This window comes from Lagenorhynchus albirostris, chromosome X, assembly GCF_949774975.1.
Source record: "Lagenorhynchus albirostris chromosome X, mLagAlb1.1, whole genome shotgun sequence".
NCBI classification, from domain to species: domain Eukaryota; kingdom Metazoa; phylum Chordata; class Mammalia; order Artiodactyla; family Delphinidae; genus Lagenorhynchus; species Lagenorhynchus albirostris.
In genome coordinates this window covers 36,319,593-36,333,564 of record NC_083116.1, presented here as the reverse complement: position 1 = coordinate 36,333,564, position 13,972 = coordinate 36,319,593, and positions in this window count along the sequence as shown.

The window sequence follows — 13,972 nt, the reverse complement described above, 5'->3', positions numbered from 1 at the left end:
CGAGCAGGCCTTGTGCTCTTAGCAGGGCTTGTCTGCTGGGGGCATCTGCTGGGCCCGCGGGGCCCCATGTGCGCTGGGCCAGGCTGGAGGACTGAGCTAGGGGTGGCAGCTCTAAAACCAGACGTGATCAGGCTCCCTCATCCCAGGTTTCCTGAGGGCGGGCTCTGTTCAGCAGAGGTGCGAGGCTGACACAGCTCAGACCGTCCCATGTGGAGGTAACCCTGCCCCTGGGGAACAGTCGGACCCGGCTGTCCAGGGCTCCCCACTGAGCAGCCCGTGGTGACTGTGATCAGCCCAGCCCGCCTTTACACCAGACAGAGGCCCTACTCAGACTTTTGCCGCTGTGGCTGCTTCTAGAAGGGACACAGCTAGGCATAGCGGTCCCCAGTGCAGGTGGATTTCCTCATTGGCCAGTAGTTGGGCACCCAGGTTATCGGAGAGGCTGGGCCCTGCCATCCTGGGCCACAAAACCACCAGCTTGGGCAAGTCACTCGTTGGCTTGTGACCCCAGCTTCTCCATCAGTAAAGCTATAGCTACAGCCGTGTGCCAGGCATGGTGCTAGGTCCCTCCACATGCATTACAGGATGTAATCCCCTCAGAAACACGGCGAGCTGATTGCTCATGCTGTCCCTGTGGAACAGGCAGAAACGGAGAAAGCTGAGGCTCAGATCTAATCAATCAGTGGAAGAGCTGGCCTGGGAAGCCAGTTTGGTGAGGCTCCAGTGCCTCGGTGCTCAGCACTCTCCCCTGGACTCTGCTGCCTGTCTGGGTGCTGGCATGACCGGGCAGACCCTCGCCCAGGGCCCCCAGGCCTGAGGGGAACGGGAGGAGAACCGGGCAGTGAGGTGGAAGGCGAGAGAGAGGAGGGCGGGCCCCACGACTGCCGAGGCAGGGGGTCAAGCCCATCTTTTCTTCTGTGGCCAGCAGACCTGACCCTGGTGAGCCGCAGAGCAGAGCACGGCTGAAAGGCCTACAAGTAAACGGGATGGGGCTACAGGGGGCCAGGCAAAGACTGGCCCTGGGGGGAGAGGCTGCCGGAAGGACGTGCGGCAGGTTGGTCCCGTGGCCTTTCTGTGTGTCTCCCATTTCAGAAAGACCTAGGCCAAGGCCCCCGTCCCCTGGGCTCGTGCATCTGCCGCTGCTGAAGGTCTCTGCTCCAGTCTGTACCCTCTACTGCAGGCAATAGTTTCCAATGGAGACCTGACAGCCTCACTCCCGCGGGGCCTTGTAAACATCTCCTCGCCCTCACGTCCCACAAAGACCCATCCATAGCCGACCCTTTGCCCCAGCCGTATTGAGCTCCACTTGTTCGTGCCCTGCCGTTTCTCGCTGCTTTGTCTCGTTCTTCGCGCTGTTTTCTCGGCTACCCCGCTCTCCCTGCTTGTCCAGAGGTCTCAGCTCGAGTGTCAGCTCCTGTACGCAGTCTTCCCTGAGCCCCAGTATGCATTAGGTACCCCTCCACTCGGCTCCCCGGTGCTCACTCCGGGGCCCCCATTGGCCTCCTAGGAAGTCATCAGGGCGCTGTCTCCCTCTGTAGATGTTGAGCTCTTTGAGGGCAGAGAGGGGTCTGATGCATCCTTTAGCCCCTGGCCCAGGACCTGGTCCTTGGAAGGTGTTCGGTGAACGATGCTCTTATCCCAGAGTCCTGCAAAATGGTGGGAGGCCACACAAGCTGTCGCTCATCCCCTGAGTTCTCCTGCATGGGGCCCCGTGCCTTTGATGGCCCGGGCACCTCGAGCTCCAGCCGGTGGGCCTCCATCCTCCTTCTCTGCGGGACCCTGGGTAGCTGGGATCCAGGGTGAGGAGGCGTGTTGTGAGGAAAGAGAACAGAGACGGCATCTGTTCCGCCTGCCCCTTCGCTAGACCTCTGGGCGGGGTGTGGGTGAGGCAGCCAGCTGCTTTTCTGCATCCCTGGTAGCTGTCTATCCCCTCCAGGGTCCCCCTTCCACTCCCCGGGGCAAAAGCCCCACCAGCCCATGGAATGTGTCACCTACCCCTCTGAGGCGTAGGGAGCAGCTGATGGTTACAACCTGATCCCCCAGTGAGTTTTCCCCTTGTCCTGGTTTGCCAAGGCCAGTGGGGGGACAGAGATCCACAGATGTCAGGCTGACAAATGCAGTGGCTTACTCAAAGGCCATGTGGTTTACTAACCTTGGCAACCAGTAAGGCTGGCCTAGTCCAAAGTCAAGGAGTCTCTGTTACTGCCTGTACCTGCCTCTCTCCCAGTCAGCGTTCGCCTAGCATCTCCACTGCATATCTGGGGTGTCTGAGCTGTGCGACGGAGGGGCTGAAGCGTCTCCCAGGAAGGCAGTAGCGAAGGCTACTCCTGTTGCTGATGGATGAACCCGAAGGGCTCTGCCCTCCACAGCTGGCTTCCTAGCTTCAGTGGGGCTCTGCCTGCATCGCAGCCGGCCGGTGGCCTCGGAGTCTCACTATACAGCAGGTCATAGCAAGGAGGGTAGATGCTTCCTTAACAAAGCTCTGATAGGCGACAGAGCCAATAGCATGGGCCGCGTCGGCTTTCTCCTTTCCAACGACCCATCCCCAGCTGTACCACTGCTCCAGCCGCTGGTTCTCCCTGGTCTCCGCCGCCTTTCCCCTCCCCCTTCCCTCTCCATCCAGGGACCAGTAAGAGGTGCTGCCTGCTGTCCTGTCCCTTCAGCTGCTCCTTCCCTAGTCGCAAGAGTCCCCAGTCTCCTTACATTTTGAGAAAGACCCTGGGCTCTCCAGTTTTTCTCCCTCTGAGAATGGAGGGGCCTCCCTCAGATTTCCAGAGTGTTGGAGATGACAGGATGCCGCTGATACAGGGGCTTGGAAATTTTCCTGCATATTAGCATCACCTGAGGAGCTTTACAAAGACTCAGTGCCCAGGCCTCACCCCAGCTCATAATTCAAAGCAAACTTCCTGCTTGATTTTGTTTTGACTTTAAGCTTCCAGGTTGGAAGTCATCTCTTTGACGTGCCCATCTACACCAAGTGCCGTTTTTTCATGAAAATTTTAAGACATACCCAAAGGTATGAAGAATAATAGCTAAGTCCAGCTTTGAGAAAAGAATGTTACCAAGAGAGTTGAAGGCCCCTTACGCCAGATTGTTCCTCAGAGCTTCAGGGAGTCTGGGGAGGTGTCTGAGCTATAAACCAGCCAGGTCTCCTTAGGGTGAGGAGGGAGGTGGAAGGGCCTCCTTCGGTGCAAGGGCGGCAGGTACAGAGGGATTTGTTGCTGGTAGGGTCGCCATCGTGGGTTTCCATGGGTTTCCAACGGGATGGCTTGGATGGCAGCCAACTTGAGGACCTGCAGGGCTGGTGGTGCAGAGTGGGTGAAGTTCCAGCCTTTCCCCTTGCTTCACCCAAAACAACTCCAATTTTATTCCACTTCGTACGCTGAGGCTCTGTAAATAGTTTCATTGGGAAGAGGGTTTAAAAGCCACTTAATTCCACCCTCACTAGTCTGTCTCTACCCTCTCTGAGATAGTGGTCCTGTAGTCGTTGGAAAAGCCTTGCGGTAGGACTCAGCAGATGGGGCCCGTGGTCCCAGCTCTCCGTCCGCTCTTAGGTCCCAGGTGTGCTTGACAAAGTCAGACCTCTCTGAACTCCGGGGCAGTGGGAGACATCCAGTGAGATAAATGGGTGTGAGAGGGCTTTATAAACTGCGAAGTCCTATCCAACGTAAGGGGGTCCTATTTCCAGAGAGCGTGGTTACTAGGCTTGTTCTCCGAGCACAGGAGTTGGTCGGGGTTTTGACTACACTCACACGCTGCGCCTTCCTGTACCCTGTGTGGTCGAGGTGTGTGAGAGAGGCGCTAACCTCAGATTTAAGGCATTTTTCTGTATTTCATTGACTCTAAGACACTTTTTAAAGAAGATTTTAATATCTCCAAATTTGGATAGCGAGGGTGGGAGGGAGACGCAAGAGGGAGGAGATATGGGGATGTACGTATATGCATAGCTGATTCACTTTGTTCTAAAGCAGAAACTAACACACCACTGTAAAGCAATTCTCCTCCAACAAAGGTGTTAAAAAAAATCTCCAAATTTGAGAGGCACCTTACCAGTCAGCGGCATGACAATTGACTCGGCAACTTATTTTTTTCTTTTTCAGCAGTACATAAAATAACAGACATCTTCCAATCTGAGGTGTCTTAGAGTCACTGAAGGGCCGTCATTGTTAACTTCGATTCTTCCTCTTCTCCACGAGAGTCACCCTCCTGGTAGAGAACGGCCGTTCGAAAAAACTTCTAAACTTTTAGCATGTAGTCTCCTTCTAACACTCCATCCTCTCTTTCTTCCCTGCCGGCATCCACCCAGGCCAGGCGAGCTTTCTGCTTCCTGACCAGAGGGAGCCCCCTTTGTTGGGCTGTCTCTTGGGGCAGATGTTCCGTGGGACGTGAGAGAAAGGAAGCCGAGTGCACCTGCGCAGGGAAGCCCACCGTGCCAACTGACAGGGAGGGAGCCACACAAGCCAGGCCAGCTGCCCCCGGCAGCTCTGGTTTCTTTATTTCCCAACCAGAGCCTGGCCAGAAGGCTTAGCCTGCTGCCGTGGGGAGCTCCCGGGGCTGCTCATTGCCAGAGATGAGCTGGTAGGGCTGGGGCAGGGGAAGGGAGCGCAGCCTGTCCTGAGCTCCCTGGGTTGATGATGTAAGTGGCTGTCTGGCCCACGCAGAGGGAGACGATGACTTCCTCACCTTGTCTAACAAGGTGGAACAAGAGTTAGGCGGTGGGCCTTTCGGGGAAAAGCAGCACCTAGGGTAGCCTAAGCCATGCACATTCACTGTGGTTGGAAATTGCCACCAACCTTCCCTCAAGTCCTGGCAGCCACTCTAATTAAGCTCGGCCCTTGTAGCCTTGAGGCCAGGCTCTTCCAGAAGGGAAAGGGGTGTCTGCAGTGAAATCCAGGGATACTTGGGCACAGGAAGCAGTTTTGGGACATTCCCGTCCCGCACCACCCCCCGAGGGAGCTTAGCAAGACATGATCAGCCCGGATTACAGCCGCCCTCATGTAACTGGGTTAAAGTGTTGGCCTACTTAGGCCCCTCCTGCAGCGGCCTCCTTCAAAGCTGATGAGGCCGATTAGGGGGCTATTTCTGAGCCCTGGTTGTGTACCCAGAAGCCTGGGGTCAGTCCTCCTGTGACAAGAAAGACAATAACTAAGGCTGGACAGCCAAGGGGAGAGTCTGCCCTGCCCACGGGAGAGCAGTGCTGTCAGACCTCATGCGTCCTTGGAAAAGAAAGAGCCCAGGAACGTCAAGTCTAAGTCCCTGGATTTTGAACTTCAAAGACCAAGCCGACCAATTTTCTGGGAAAGACCTTGTCCTATGTTTTTGCCATCTTCAGCCCTAGAGAGAGATGGCGGATAGGCAAAACGAAGTCTTCAGTCACAGTCACTAGCCTCTACTTAGTAGGTTCTGTCCATTTGAGGGAGATTGCTATCTAACCGGAGCCTCAGTTTGCTCGTCTATAAAATGGCAATAATAATAATAATAATAAATATAATAACGACTTCACAGAGCAGGTGTGAAGAGTGAATAGATAAGACACTTGGCACGGTGCCTGGCACACTGTAAGCACTACTTCCATAAATGTTAGATGCCATCATTACTACCATTTCCACCACTACTGCCACCACCACTGTCACCATCATCTTCATCTTCATTAAGACAGCAGAGTGAACGATGGAAAGCTGTCTCTGGAGCCTGAAAAACACAGTCTGAATCCTGGCTCTGCCACTTTGTAGCTACGTGGCCTTGGGTAACTGATAACTTCTTTGATCTAGAGTCTGTAAAATCGAAAATTCATAAGGCTGTTGAAAGTGTATAACCTGGTCCTCTTTGTGCAGTAAGCATTCCATAAATATTGGCTATTATAATTGTTAAAAAGGGGTGATCAAGATCAGTGGTTACCAGGAGGAGTTGGGGGCAGGGATGAATATGTGAAGCACAGAGGATTTTTAGGACAGTGAAACTACTCTGTATGATACTATAATGGTAGATACATTTCATTAGACATTTGTCAAAACCCATAGACTTTACGGCATCAAGAGTGAACCCTAGGGCTTCCCTGGTGGCGCAGTGGCTGAGAGTCCGCCTGACAATGCACGGGACACGGGTTCGTGCCCCGGTCCGGGAAGATCCCACATGCCGCGGAGCGGCTGGGCCCGTGAGCCATGGCCGCTGAGCCTGCGCGTCCAGAGCCTGTGCTCCGCAACGGGAGAGGCCACAACAGTGAGAGGCCTGCGTACCGCAAAAAAAAAAAAAAAAAAAAAAAAAGTGAACCCTAATGTAAACTCTGGACTTTGGTATCCATGTAGGTTCGTCAGTTGCAACCAGTGTACCACCCTGGTGCGGGATGCTGATAGTAGGAGAGGCTGTGTGTGTCTGAGGCAGAGGAGGTGGGGCAGGCAGTATATGGGTGTTCTCTGTACTTTCTGCTCAACTTTGCTGTGAACCTAAAACTGCTCTCAAATTATAGTCTATTTAAAAGGAAAAGAAAAAGTTGATCAAACTAGACTGTTATAAATTTAGGATGTTAACTCTATCGCCATGGTAACCACTAAGAAAATAAAAGATACAGAAAAGGAAATGAAGAGGGAATCAACATGGTACACTAGAAAATAGTTCATCAAACACAAATGAAAGCTGTACTGGAGGAATTGAGGAAAAAAAGAGATATGACATGTAGAAAACAAATAGCACAATGGCAGGAAAAAAATTCTCCATTATCAGTAATCACTTTACATGTAAATGGGTTAAACTCACCAATTACAAGACAGATACTGGCAAAATGGATTTTAAAAAGACATGATCTAACTATATGCTGCTTACAAGAGACTCAATTTAGACCCAGAGACAAATAAAATTGATAAAAGGATCAGTTCATCAAGAAGCTATAACAATTATATACATATACACACCAAACAACAGAGCTCCATAAGATATGAAGGAAACATTGACAGAATTGAAAAGAGAAACAGGCAGTTCTACAATAATAGGTGGAGACTTCTATATCCCACTTTAAATAACGGATAAAGCACTTAGACAATACATATGTAAGAAATAGAAGACTTGAACAACACTATAAACCAGTTAGACCTAAAAGACATATACAGAGTACTCTACCCAACAAGAGCAGAATACACATTCTTCTCAAGTGTACCTGGAACATTCTGCAGGATAGATCATATTTTAGGCCATAAAACAATTATCACTAAATTTTTAAAGATTGGAATTAAACAAAGTATCTTCTTTGACCAAATGGAATAAAGCTAGAAATCAAAAACAGAAGGAAAACTGATAATATTACAAGTACGTGGAAATCGAACAACACACTTAACCAATGGGCTAAAGAAGAAATCACTAGGGAGATTAGAAAATGCTTTGGGATGAATGAAAAGGGAAATACAGTGTACCATTTAAATTTTTTTTCTGCATATATTTCTTGCGATATGCTTTTTTTATTTTTTATTAATTTTTATCAGAGTATAGTGGATTTACGATGTTGTGTTAGTTTCTGCTGTACAGCAAAGTGAATTAGTTATACATATCCACTGTTTCCTAGATTCTGTTCCCATGTAGGTCATTACAGAGTATTGAGTAGAGTTCCCTTACAGTAGGTTCTTATTAGTTATCTATTTTATATATAGTAGTGCGTATATGTCAATCCCAATCTCCCCAACGTACCAAACCTTTGGGATACAGTGAGAGCAGTGGTCAGAGTTAAGTTTATAGCTTTAAACACCTGTATTAAAAAGGGATCTCTGAAATCAACATCCTAACTTTACACCTCGAGGAACTAGAAAAAGGAACAAACTACACCTAAAGCCAACAGAAGGAAAGAAATAATAAAGGTTGGAGCAGAGTTAAGTGAAATAGAGAATAGAAAAAAAAAATAGAATCAATGAAACCAATAGTTGGTTCTTTAAAAAGATCAACAAAATTGACAAATCTTTAGCTAGACTCATTAAGAAAAAACAGACATAACTAAAATTGGAAATGAAAGCAAGGATGTTACCACCAACCTTACAAAAATTTAAAGGATTATAAGAGAATACTATAAGCAGTTGTATGCCAACAAATTAGTCTTGATGAAATGGAAAAGTTCCTAGAAACACGGAAATTACCAAAACTGACTCAAGAAGAAATAGAAAACATGAACAGATCCAGAACAAGTAAAGAGATGATTGAATCAGTAATCAAAAACCTCCCAACTTAAAAAAAAGAAAAAAAAAACCAAAACAGGCCTCATTGGTGAATTCTACCAAACATTTAAAGCTTTAACACTCATCCTATACAAACTCTTTCAAACAATAGAAGAGGAAGGAACACTTCCTGACACATTCTATAAGGCCAACATTACCCTGATACCAAAGCAAGCAAAGATACCACAAGAAAACCACAGACCAGTATCCTTATGAATACAGACACAAAAATCCTCAACAAAATACCAGCAAACCAAATCCAATGACACATTGAGAGGATTATACACCGTGACCAAAGCGGGATTTACCCCAGGAATGCAAGGGTGGTTCAACATAAGAAAATCAACCATTGGAGTACACCACCATGTAGGAAAATTAACTCAAAATAGACCAACAACCTAAATATAAGGGCTAAAATTGTTAGAAGAAAACATAGGGATAAATCTTCATGACATAGGATTTGGCAATGGAGTCACAGATTTGTCACCAAAAACATTAGCAACAAAATTAAAATTAATTAAATTAAAAATAGATAAATTGGACTTTATAAAAATTTTAAAAATTTTGTCCACCAAAGGGCACTATCAAGAATGTGAAAAAGACAACCTACAAAATGGGAGAAAATATTTTCAAATCATATATCCGATAAGGGTTTAATATCCTGAATACATGAAAAACTCTTAAAGACAACACAATTACAAATTGGGTGAAGGACTCGAATAGACATTTCTCCAAAGAACATACACAAGTGACCAATAAGCCCATGAAAAGGTGTTCAACATCACTGGCCATTAAGGAAATGCAAATCAAAACCACAATGATATACCACTTCATACCCACTAGAGTGGCTGTAATCAAAAAGACAGATAACAACAGGTATTGGTGAGGATGTGGAGAAATTGGAACCTTCATACTGGTGGGAATGTAAAATGGTACAGCCACTGTGGAAAACAGTTTGTTTCTCAAAAAGCTTAACATAGAATTACCATATGACCGGGCGATTCCATCCTTAAGTATCTACCCAAGAGAAATGAAAACATAAAGTCCACACAGAAACTCAGACACACGTGTTTGTAGCAGCTTTATTTTTAAGAGCCAAATGATTGAAACAGCCCAAATGTCCATCAGTGGACGAATGGATAAACAAATTGTGGTCTGTACATACAATGAGATATTACTCAGCCATCAAAAGAAACGAAGTACTGAAACGGGCAACAACTTGGATTAACCTCGAAAACATGATGCTAAGTAAAAGAAGATAGTGACAAAAGGTCACACGTTGTATGACTCCATTTATATGATATGTCCAGAATAAGCAAATTCAGAGAGACAGAAGACTAGAGGTTACTTAGGTGATGGCCAAAGGAGAATGGGGAGTGACCTCTTAATAGAGACGGAGCGTTTTATGGAGTGATGAAAAAATTTTAAAACTAGAGAGAGCCGATGTTTGCACAACATTGCGAATACACTAAATACCACTGAACTGTGTGCTTTCAAGTGGTTAATTGTGTCATGTGGATTTCACCACAATTAAAAAAAAGTCAACAAAAGGAGGTGAAAAGAAAGGAATTTCTTTTTAACTCTCAAGTGCACTGTGCACCCTGCTCACAGGACTCACTGGGTAACCTTCCCAAGAGCAAATGTGTTGCCTGCACTTTCCCAGCCTAGGGCTGACCATTAGCAATTTCTATTTGATCTTCTCCAAGGCCACAGATTCTTCTGGAGTGGTACAAACCCAAAGCGGGGAGGAGGGGCCCAACGTACCCTGTAGGAGCAGTCCCAACCTATTTGAACGACTGGATTAACCCCGTGTTCCTCTTCTCAACCCCATGATTCATGAGCACCATGGACCACATAGGCTAGGCACTGAGGGGCATGGCTTCATGTACAGAGGTCACTATGGCCACCCACCACTGTCCCCCACCACAATTCTGGGAAAGGGGCCATTGCTGAGGCCTGTTCCAGCGGGGCGGCAATATCTCCATGCAGAGTTCCTGGAATTCACGTGAATGTTTAAGTAGAGAAAGTTTAGGGAAACGTTTGCGTTACTCACACTAGTACTGTCCTTCAAACAAGATGGGGGTTTTCCGCTCTTTCTAATCCAAGACCCCCCTTTCTACCCTGCCAGGCTGTGTGCGAGTGGGGACTTTGATTGCCCCATCCAACGGTCCGGCCAGCCCGTCTCCTGTGCTGACGCACGCAAATCCACTTACACATGTTGACACATACGCTAACGTTGGATCATTCCAGAATATGGTGGGGTGGAAATGCTACTTTGATGAAAAGTGACGATAGCAGCTCCTAGTTTCAAATCTGCCTGGTGTTCAGGCAATGACTGCGACTCTCCGCAGCTTCCTGTCAGTTAAAATGTGATTTAAACATTCTATTGTGTACCAGTTGTGTTTCCTGTTTTATAATATCCAAATTTAATATCGCCTTCCTGCCCTTTCTATGTAGCGGGTGATTCAGAAGGTGACTCTGATTTCCCTCTCTGGGTGGGTTACCCTCACTATCTTATCTCTCCTCCTGCCTCATGAATGGATTTTTCCATTAGTCAGCATACTATAACCTTTCTTCAGGCCTCAGGGCAGCCTCGTAGAGCAAACAGCCTAGTTTCTCTCTGTGCTGCTCTCTCTCTCCTGGTCATGGGAAGGGCCTGATACCTTTCAGAGGGCAGATCTGCAGTAAAAAAAACAAAACTTTGAGCCACCAAATGCCACTCTGCAGGTACACAGACCTGTCTCTTATACGGTCATGTATTGATAATTTCTCTCCCAACCACCGTGGCATTCCTGCTAGGGAGCAAGATAGCCTCACTGTGGGAACAAATCCTCTCCTCCGCTCAAGGAACTATGACCGTGCCCGGTTTCTGGGTGGTCTCTGCTGCTAACACGTTGGAGGGCCAAAGAAATGCCATTTCCCAACAGGGCCGCTACAACTCTGCTCATTAATGCCACTCTGAGGTGGGAGCCATTTAAGGGAAACACTATAAATCCAGCCCAATGTCACCTGGGCCCCAGTCTGAATGACTTTTGCCAGCTAGACCGAACTTGTATGCCACTCACAACTCTTAGCTCAGAGTGAACTGTTAATTTGTCTTACAAAATGATACCATCTTTATTCTGAAACCAAGCACGGTGCCGTGCCTCTGGGCGGGGGGGGGGGGGGGGGCGGGCACTCAGTAAATATTGATGGATCACGTTGAGCCTGACATTTGGGAGGAGAAGGCCAAATGGAAAAGGAGATGAAATGGTGCTTTGCCAAAGGCTCTCAAAATAACTGGGCACGTTGGGGCAGCAGCAGTGGTTTTCAGATTGTCCCGCGGGACCGGGACCCGGCATTCTGTTGGAACTGATCGAAGTTTCCATAAACATTTGATTCAAAAAACGTGTGTGTGTTTAAATGTATAATATTTAAACACTGTAATAAAAACTGAAAAAAACAAACAAAACCAAAACATCTAATGTGTTACATTCAGAATGGCAATCGAAGACCACCCAGTGGGTCAGCAGGAACCATCAAGTTGACACATTCTGTTCAAACCTCAGGCCTGATGCTTCTCCTGCCTGGACTTCTTGCAGGTCTCCCTTGTCAGGCCTGGTTCAGAAGGCTGTGACTGCACCGGGGTTTTATAATTTAGGCCAATAGATACTCACTTTCATAAAACTATATTAAGATACCACCTCTTTCTCTTTGCAAATCAGGACCTTCTTGCTGCTGTACAGCCAAAACAATATAGAAATCAATGGAGCGCTGAGACTATAACTGTCATCTGTCACCCCAATTACAAATTTTTATAGTCACCCAAACAGCCTCGTCGTTCTCATTAACTTTATAAGTAACTGGTATGCATTCGTACTTTATAACAGTGAAATACCGTTTTTAGTCTCGTACTTGTAACTTAATGAGGTAGCAGCTAAGATTCTGATGAAAAAGCAAAGAGGTTCTTCCAGCATGGAGGGAGACTAAAGGCTAAACAAATTACCGGCCCCTTGTGACTTGGCTGCATCCTTTTAGAGTGGGAGCAGGAACTCAAGGACGCCAGGGCAGTTGTGAGCACGGAGGCACGTAACGCAGCCGCCGCCCAGCGCGCGCTCCAGACTTAGTGCATCCTACATCTAACCTCTGTCGAGCTAATGTGAGATCATCCGTCATGATGGAAATCTGCAAGTGCAGGTCAGTGTTTCTTCATATAACGCGTATGCGCTCACCAGCCCTCTGGGTGGGTCCATTGAAACCATTTGAGATACACAGTCCATCTACTCGGGACATAATATATTAAGTGTCATTTGAAACATGGTTATAACCAAGTTCTTGGGATGAGGAGGGTCCAACTGGCTTGGACCCTAAGGCAGTTTTTTTCCCCGATTCTTAAAAAGATTTCTTCCAACAGGCTGGGGGGTTCGGAACAGGGGATTGTACCATGCGCTAAAGGGATCAAGGAAGGCCGCTGAATATAGCAGCCAAAGCAGTATACCCAGGGCCTGCCTCAGTTGCGTCCTCCCATTCAGCTATTCCTCTGGCCGGTGAAAAGCCTGGGCAGACAGATGGGAAGCCGTCAGAGCTTGGTCCAAACTCGCACTTGTCTCGGCTCATGCGGTCAGAGCTGCAGAAAGTGGGAGAAGCCATTCTCTGAATGGCAGTCATTCACTGAGCGCTCCTGACTGGCAGCTCTGAGACCAGGTGTGGTTTCCTCACAGCAGACTTCCCCCCAGCTCACAGTGGTGGTACCCCTCGGATATGACAGTATTTTCCATCAGCAGAGAGGAACTGCCGCAACTCACACAGTCACACTTGCCCTCTGAAGCAGTGGAGCAATTTAAAAGGTGCCCAGTGGGGCATGAAGTCTAAAGAGGAAATGCTGAAACTCTGGGGAGAATTTAGGTAGGTGGAGTGTGATTCCTGAAGTTGAAATCTGTCCAGACCACTGAGTTAACCACTAATGCTATAAAAAGAGAATGCTGTGGGCTCATTAAATTACTTCATTCTACCTGAACCTATTAATATCGTCTAAATCATTAAAAAATCCTGTGTACCATTAAACATGAATGATGAAACTGGCCCTGAGCAGATGGCTGCCTTAATGGAGCACTAGTCCAAACCACAACAGTCCTCTAGAGCCGAGATGGCTGTTTTTAGCCACTGTGATTGACATGAGCACGTGTCATCAAATTCACATGGGGTGTGGGGTTTTGGGGCAACGTAACAGAAAATTGTCCTGCATATATTCATTAGAAATTAATCCTGAAATATGCATGATGGAACTGAGACAGCAAATGATTTAGAAAGAGCCAGAGGTATGTCAGCAATGTCCCTGATGGCCTTTCCATAGAGGAAGAGCTAAGGCAACAGCTGATAGAGGTAGCACACCGAGAGATCCCTTGCTTGAAGCAGGCTCCCATCTGGCCCTCGGAAGGCAGTAGCACTAGTTGCCTTGCCCGATACTCACTCAAGACATTTTCCCCAAGCTCAAGTGGCGAATAGGGTTCATCTCATACCACTCTGGAACTGGAAAACTGGAAATACATTTACGTGTGTGATGTGCCCAGCGTGTGTATGAGGAGTGTGGACAAGCTCCGAGCGGCCACATCTTGGGCATGTTTAGTTTCTGTCCTGTACTGAGAAAACGGCAAAGCCTTGACGGCAGAAGAAAGCCTTCCCACCTCACCAGATGATTGTGCTGGATGGCACTGCTGCTGCCCCCTACCAGCTCACAAAGGGAAACACCCAGTAATACACTGATCTGGAAGAAATTTGGAGCGGGCTTAAGTATAGCCATG